The sequence below is a fragment of the Bidens hawaiensis genome, unplaced genomic scaffold, assembly GCF_021521415.1.
Source record: "Bidens hawaiensis isolate Kalapana, Puna unplaced genomic scaffold, B.hawaiensis_p1.1 tig00007783_1, whole genome shotgun sequence".
In the NCBI taxonomy this organism is placed as follows: domain Eukaryota; kingdom Viridiplantae; phylum Streptophyta; class Magnoliopsida; order Asterales; family Asteraceae; genus Bidens; species Bidens hawaiensis.
The window spans coordinates 128,888-136,039 of NW_027491540.1; positions in this window are offsets into that span (position 1 = coordinate 128,888).

Here is a 7,152-nt window from a genome sequence, read left to right on the forward strand (position 1 = left end):
AGGAGTCTTTGGCGAGTTTGCTATCTAAGCAAGATTCGAAGTCGTCAAAAGAGTCCGGTCCTGTGGATTCAAGAATCCCTTTGGATTGGAGTCTCTTAACTTGTGCCTTGCTTATGTGACCAAGTCTGCAATTCCATAGAATGTATCATTGATGCCAGATCTGATACGTTTTGAAAGATTATATGCGTTATTGTTTATTTGAACATCAATCTCATAAATATCATTTCGAGGTTTAGCCTCAAAATAAAGGGCATCATTCAAGTAGGCAGAAACAGTAATACCATTAAAAACGTACTTTAATCCTTGTTCAAAAAGTAACAGCTGAAATAATGTTTCTGGACAATCCAGGTGCAAACAAATAGTTATTCAAAGTAACTAAAAGTCCAGATGGACAAACAAAACAATGTGTTTCAGTCGCAAGAACTGGAACTCTCTTCCCATTACCAACGATGAGTTCCATGTCTCCATGTCTCAGCTTCTTTCAGTTTTCAGGTTCTTTCAAGACATTAATGATGTGGTAACCACATCCAGTATCAAATACCCATGTGTTGCTGGAAACAGTGAAAAGTTCAATTACGTAAATAGAAATACTTTTAGAGGAGACTTCACCATTGGCCCTCTGTTTCTTCAACTCAGCAAGATAGTTGGAACAATTACATTTCCACATTTTGTTGTATTTGTAGCATTGGCACTCCTTAGGAGGTGGCGGTGGTATTCTTGCAACATTCTTGGTGGCAGACTTGGCAGCAACAGTAACATTTTTCTTGCCTTTACCATTATAACCCAGTTCTTGGGTTAGGACTTCTTGACACTAGCAGATCTAACCATCAGAACTTGATAAGTTTTATTTGGAGTATTCATCTCAGTTGTTTTGCGCATTCCATGAAGCTCCGGCACTGTCTTCACCCAGGAATTCATATTGAAATTCATTACGAGCTGGGTGTAAGAGCTGGGGAGAGAGTTCAAGTTGAAGTCCGCTTCCATTTCATCTGATAGGGGATAATCAAGTTTTGTCATTTGGTTGATGTACCCTTTTCATCTTGACGACATGTGCACTAATAGAGGATCCTTATTCCATTCTACAGCTAATTAGCTTTTTCATGGTGTCGAAGCGCTCTTAACGGGCTTGTGTCTGCAAAATGCCCTTGAGTTGCTCAGGCATCTCATAGGCACCTAAATCTTTCAAGCCCTTGGCGAGCTCAGAGGACATAGTGGCCAGCATAATGCAAGCAACCTCAACAGAGTCCTCATTATGCTTTTCAAGAGTTATTCTAGCAGCGTTTTTAGGCTCAGTTGGAACTGGTCCATTGAGAATATAGAGCTTCTTTGCCATTATGAGAATAAGTATCATATTGCGGTGCCATTCAATAAAGTTGGTGCCATTCAGCTTTTCACTCTCAAGTATGGTCTTGAGAATGACGGAGGAGTTCTTATTAGTTTTGGCATCTGTTTGATAAGCAAAAGATAAATTATTAGTATTTTCGATTATTTAATTCATTTTATTAATGACCAAATTACATGAATAGAATAGGAATTTTGAGAATCTGGCTTCCAGTTATAATGGAAGCTGTAGCACGCAACATTAGTAAGTGGTTAGGTAGACCGACAACGGTTTTCAACTGTGGATAAACACAACTCTCGGGTATGAGGCCCTTTAAGACAACACTTGTCTAGTCAAATACGTTTAACCTCATCTTTTCCCACCTTAGTCTTCAAACAGCTGTGGCACGTAACAGAAGAGTAAAGTAATAGTCGCCCTAGTACAGCTACTTGTGAAAGGGTCAGATGTGTCAACGAAACCCTTGCACCTTGGAGGGATAGGCTAAAAATTAAGTGCGGTGTTATGGCTCCAAACACTTGAAGTTTTGCAGTACGCCCCAAGTGTAGTTTATAGCAGGATGGCAAAGACCATTGATTTAAAAAATTGGGTTTTAATTTTAATATTTACCGACAGAGCAAAATCCAATTTTACTGTATTTAATCTGGACAATATGATGAACCCTTTTATCTCTCAGGACACTTGGTTTTAATAACCTATTAGAACTAAGTTTGTTGCGATATGTGTGTGTGTGTGTGTAACAAATTTTGAGTTAATAGAAAATCTATTAAGTTATAAGTTTTTGAATATTAAATTTAGTTTAATTCACAAAAACATAATTGGTTATTATTTGTTTTAAAATAAAATTTGTTAAGTTGTAAAACTCCTTTGGAATTTGTTTTAATATGATTGTATTAATGTTTTAAAACTCCTTTTAAAGTATATATTGGCGCGTAGTCGGTCATGATATAACTACTATAAATACAAGCAACCAAAAAAGCAAGAAAAATATGTAAATCTATACGGACAAAATTTGTTCGATCTTGCTAGAGCCTATTAGCAAGACTGAGCAGGTCACGGGGTCACAACAAACGAACAACCACAAGGATGGACTTCAGTGCATCCAATCGTCGTAGTAAGCAACTCCCACTGACTTTATGATTCCTGTTTAGCTTCCTTGGTTTTTGTCTTCAGGTCTTTGTTTATTACATTATTTATAAAACAAATACAATATTTACAAACTAAATACAATAAACAAAAAACCCTAGCTATTAAAACTTTGAACCATAAATATGGCCAAAACCATAAAACCAAAAACCAAATCAACACAAAAAACCTACAAAATAAGGTTCGGCCAGATTTACATAATTTATAACAATCACACAATAAATCGAGCAAGCTTTTGGTCGAACAAACAAATAAAATTTTGACCAAAAATATAAAATTGCCTAAAAATCAATTAGATCACAAACTTTAAAACCAGTTAAAGTTTGTGTTCTAATTCCAGTTAAAGGACCGGTACTGACTTGTACGTTGTAACCAAGGCTCTGATACCACTATTGAGTTTCAATGGTGATCAGTCAAACTTTATTATCAAAACCGGTTGAGTAAAGTGCCAAAACCGTCCCTCTGGTTTGGTCAATTATGCAAATTTCATCCAAATAGTTTGTTTTGTGCAAGTGAACCATTGATGTTTACAACGTCTTGCCAATGTCATCCAATTTGCTATCGGCGTTAAGTTTAAGTGTTAACTCAGGGACATTTTAGTCTTTATACCAATTTATTTATATTATTATCTTTTTTAACTCAAATATGCTCCAGCAAGCACAGACTACCACCGCCATAGCCGCCCACAAGGCCACAATCACCATCTCTCCGACCACCACCGCCATAGCCGCCCACAACCACCACTCACCTGCAACCTAGATTGGCACACCATCACAATCTCTCCAGCTTCTCTACCCCTCTATTCAACTTCCCATCAAAACCCACACCACCACCGTCGTTTTCTACACATTGCAAGGCCATTTAAATAGAGACATTAGAAAGTACTTAGGGGAAGATGAGGGGGAAGAGGATTAATTCGAGAAGATTCTGAAAATGGTGAAAGATGGTTCGAAGAACCCCATCTCCAGCGACTCGGCGTGTTACGTCTAACATTTCCGACATGCAGTCCCAACACCAACACAGTCTTCTCTGGGATCGGAATCAGGAGATATTTAGATGTGGGAGGAGACTGGAAAGGATCGATAGAAAGCACCGCCGGCACAATCGTCTTCTTTGGCGAGCAACCTGTTGGCATCATCGTTTTCTCCGGCCATCCCGTTTTTCAGATTTGAACAACCTCATAATGGCTTCGTTTTTCAGATCTGAAACAATGTCTTCGTTTTTAAGTTAGATAGAGACAGATAGTTGATCAGACCGCGATGGTCAGACTTGGCTTCTGCTGGAAAGTAATCAACTGATTACTTGAGATCGGTGGCTTTCGGTTTCAATAGAAAGGTCGATGAAGGTGACGACTATGGTTGTACTCATTGGGAGGGAGGATACGGAGGTGGAAGATGAAGTTCGCTTGGGGTTGTGTTGGATCAGGGTTGGGTTTCAAACTTTCAGTTAGGAGATGAAGTATAAGGCCATTTTTTTTGTTATATTGGGTTTAAAAAAGGATTAAAATAATAAAGAAATTAAAAAGACCGTTTTGTCCTTTATAAGATGTTAAAAAACTAACGAAGTTATCAGTTTGGACGAAGCTGGCAAGAAGTTGTAAACCTCAATGCTTTAGCTGCACAAAACAAACTATTTGGACGAGAATCGCATAACTGATCAATCCATAGGGACCGTTTTGGCACTTTACTCAAACCTGTTACAATAAAAGTTAGTAAATTAACGAATCCGGTTAATTAATATAAAATGCAGCGGAACAAAAACGAGTAATCAACACCAGAATAAACCTCCCGAGGATCCGGTTACAAACCATAAGAGCACGGAAAAATAAACAATTTATAATTTAGCTACCTATGAGATAAATATACCTCGTTAATGAATAACCGGTTGAGACACCGAGAGTTAACGAACTTTGCTAGGTGACGAACCGAGACGAAACCCCGATAGTGGCGGTGCACGGTGGCAGCGACAGCGGTGAGGCGGCGAAGGTGACCGACGGGCATGGGGTGACGACGGCGGCAGGGCTGCCTGCGGTGGTGGTGACCGGAGGGCAGGAGGGAACCGGTGGCGGCGGTGGGGTGAGTTGAGAGAGAGCTTCTTTTGGTGGGTAGGGTTATTATATTACTAGCCTACATTATTAAGTTAACTAAATAAATTAATATACTAGTTAATCCAAACTGGGCCACGAAACCCATCTCTAACTCAAAAACCCGGTCCATGTTAATTTGATAAATAACATTACTATCTCGTTATTGTATGTCCGTACTGATTAACTAACTTAAGTAGATTTTATGTTCGTTACACAATATGTAACTCTTACGAGTCATAGCTTGGTCGACCGCGTTGACAACCTTGCACAACTCAAATCCTTCAATGCCTTAGTTCACCAAAAGTGACACAAGTGGGAATCAAACTTGGGTCTTCACTGAAGAACCCAAGCCTCCTACCATTAAACCACATGTGATGGTTTAAAAGAATATTTTTGTTGCTAAATCAGATTATTCTATCTGAATCGATTTGGGTGTTTATCATTTGGGTATATCTGACCCATGATTTTGTCACAATATGTGTCATGAGAGAGCCGGTTTTGGTGGAAAATAAAGCTCGAAAAGGATTTGGTTGATTTGTTGGAGATGCTCAAAATACTATGACGTAACCTTAAATAATTGAAGTAGTTAAATTAGAAGATTACGATACGTGTAGCCCTCGTGGTTGCGATGTATTTAGGTTTAAGAATGAATCCAAAGCAATGTTCAAACATTTTTAAGGGTATGAAATTCGATAGTATGCATATCAAGTGCGACATATATATAGGTTAGTGATCCGGTACAATCAACTTTTACTTTTAACATGAGAAGTATAGAGTAGTTATGCATTTATGCGAATTTTAAGTTATATGCTTATGTTGGAAATTGTAGACCGGTTCGGTTAAGTCAACGCGGTCGACCAAATTATGACCCGTAAGAGTTATATTTTGGGTAAGGGGCATAAAATCCGCTAAAGTTAGTAAACCGGTATTAACATATAATAACGAGATGGTAATGTTTATTTATCAAATTAACATGGACCTGGCTTTTGAGTTAGAGATGGGTTTTGTGGCCTGGTTTGAATTAAACTAGTATATTAATTTATTTAGTTAACCTAATAAAGTAGGCTAATCATATAATAACCCTAGCCATATAAAAAGCTCTCTCTCAGCTAACCCCACCGTTGCCGCCAATTCCCTCTTGCCCTCCGGTCACCACCGCCGGAGGCAACCCCGCCGCCATCGCCACCCCCTGCCCGCCAGTCACCTCCGCCGCCGCCTCACCCACTGCCGATGTCCGCTGCCGCTGCCACCGTGCACCACCACTATCGGGGTTTCGTCTCGGTTCGTCACATAGCAAAGTTCGTTAACTCTCGGTGTCTCAACCGGTTATTCTTTAACCGAGATAAAATTTATCTCATCAATAACTAAATTATAAATTGTTAGTTTCGTGCTCGTATGGTTTTATAATCGGATCATGTCAGGTTTTATTCTAGCGTCGATTACTCATTTTATTCCACTGTGATTTTATATTAATTAACAGGATTAATTAATTTATTAACTTTTATTGAAACTGATTTTGATAAAAAAGTTTGAATAGTCACCACTGAAACCCAACAGTGATATCAAAGCCTTGGTTACAAGGTATGGGTCGGTACCAGTCTTTTAACATGAATTAGAACACAAACTTTAACTGGTTTTAAAGTTTATGATCTAATTGATTTTTAGAGCAACTTTATGTGTTTGGTCAAAATTTTGTTTGGTTTGTTTGACCAAAATCTTGCCCGATTTATTGTGTGATTATTATAAATTATGTAAATATGGTCCGACCTTGTTTTGTGGTTGTTTCTGTTGATTTGGTTTTTGGTTTTATGGTGTTGGCCATATTGATGATTCAGGGGGTGTTTTGGATTCCTTATTTTAGCTTCTTATAGCTTATAACTTATGGGTTATAAGTTATAAGGTGTTTGAAAAAGGTAGATTTTGTGAGTATATAAGGTATAATAACAAATTTATAACTTATAACTTATGCCTTAAATAAATTATAAAAAGGTAAAATAAGGAACCCAAACACCACCTTAAAGTTGTAATAGTTATGGTTTTTCCTTATTGCATTTATTTTGTAAATGTTGCATTTCTTGAGAAAACACCCAAACCAAACTCTGAAGCCAGCGTTGGCCTGGTTAAGATAACATAGTCTTGCCATAGAGGGTAACAAGGCTCTTAGTGCGGTGGTCTAAACACATGAATGTCACCATTCAAAAATGAAAACAGAATATTCTTTTACATCGAATAGAAGGACAAACTGTAGCACTAGCCCCTTCTAAATTAAAAAACCAAATCTTTTATAAACTATATTATTTAATCTTGAAACCATAACATTGCTATGCATAGAGAACTCGATATCGTCTTTTGATTGATGATAGGAAAATAAAGCCACCGTCAGTTTGTTATTTAATTAGGAAATAATTTATGTTAGTAAGATAGTATGATGCTTCCTTGATTGTATTTTTCTAGCTACAACTGTACTTTTAAATCAAACCTATTTTTCTAAATAAATAAATACGTAAAGCTATTTTTATAATCACCAAATATACAATCTCTCTATAATCAACTTCTAAAGTTTAGCTAATTCCCATTTCAG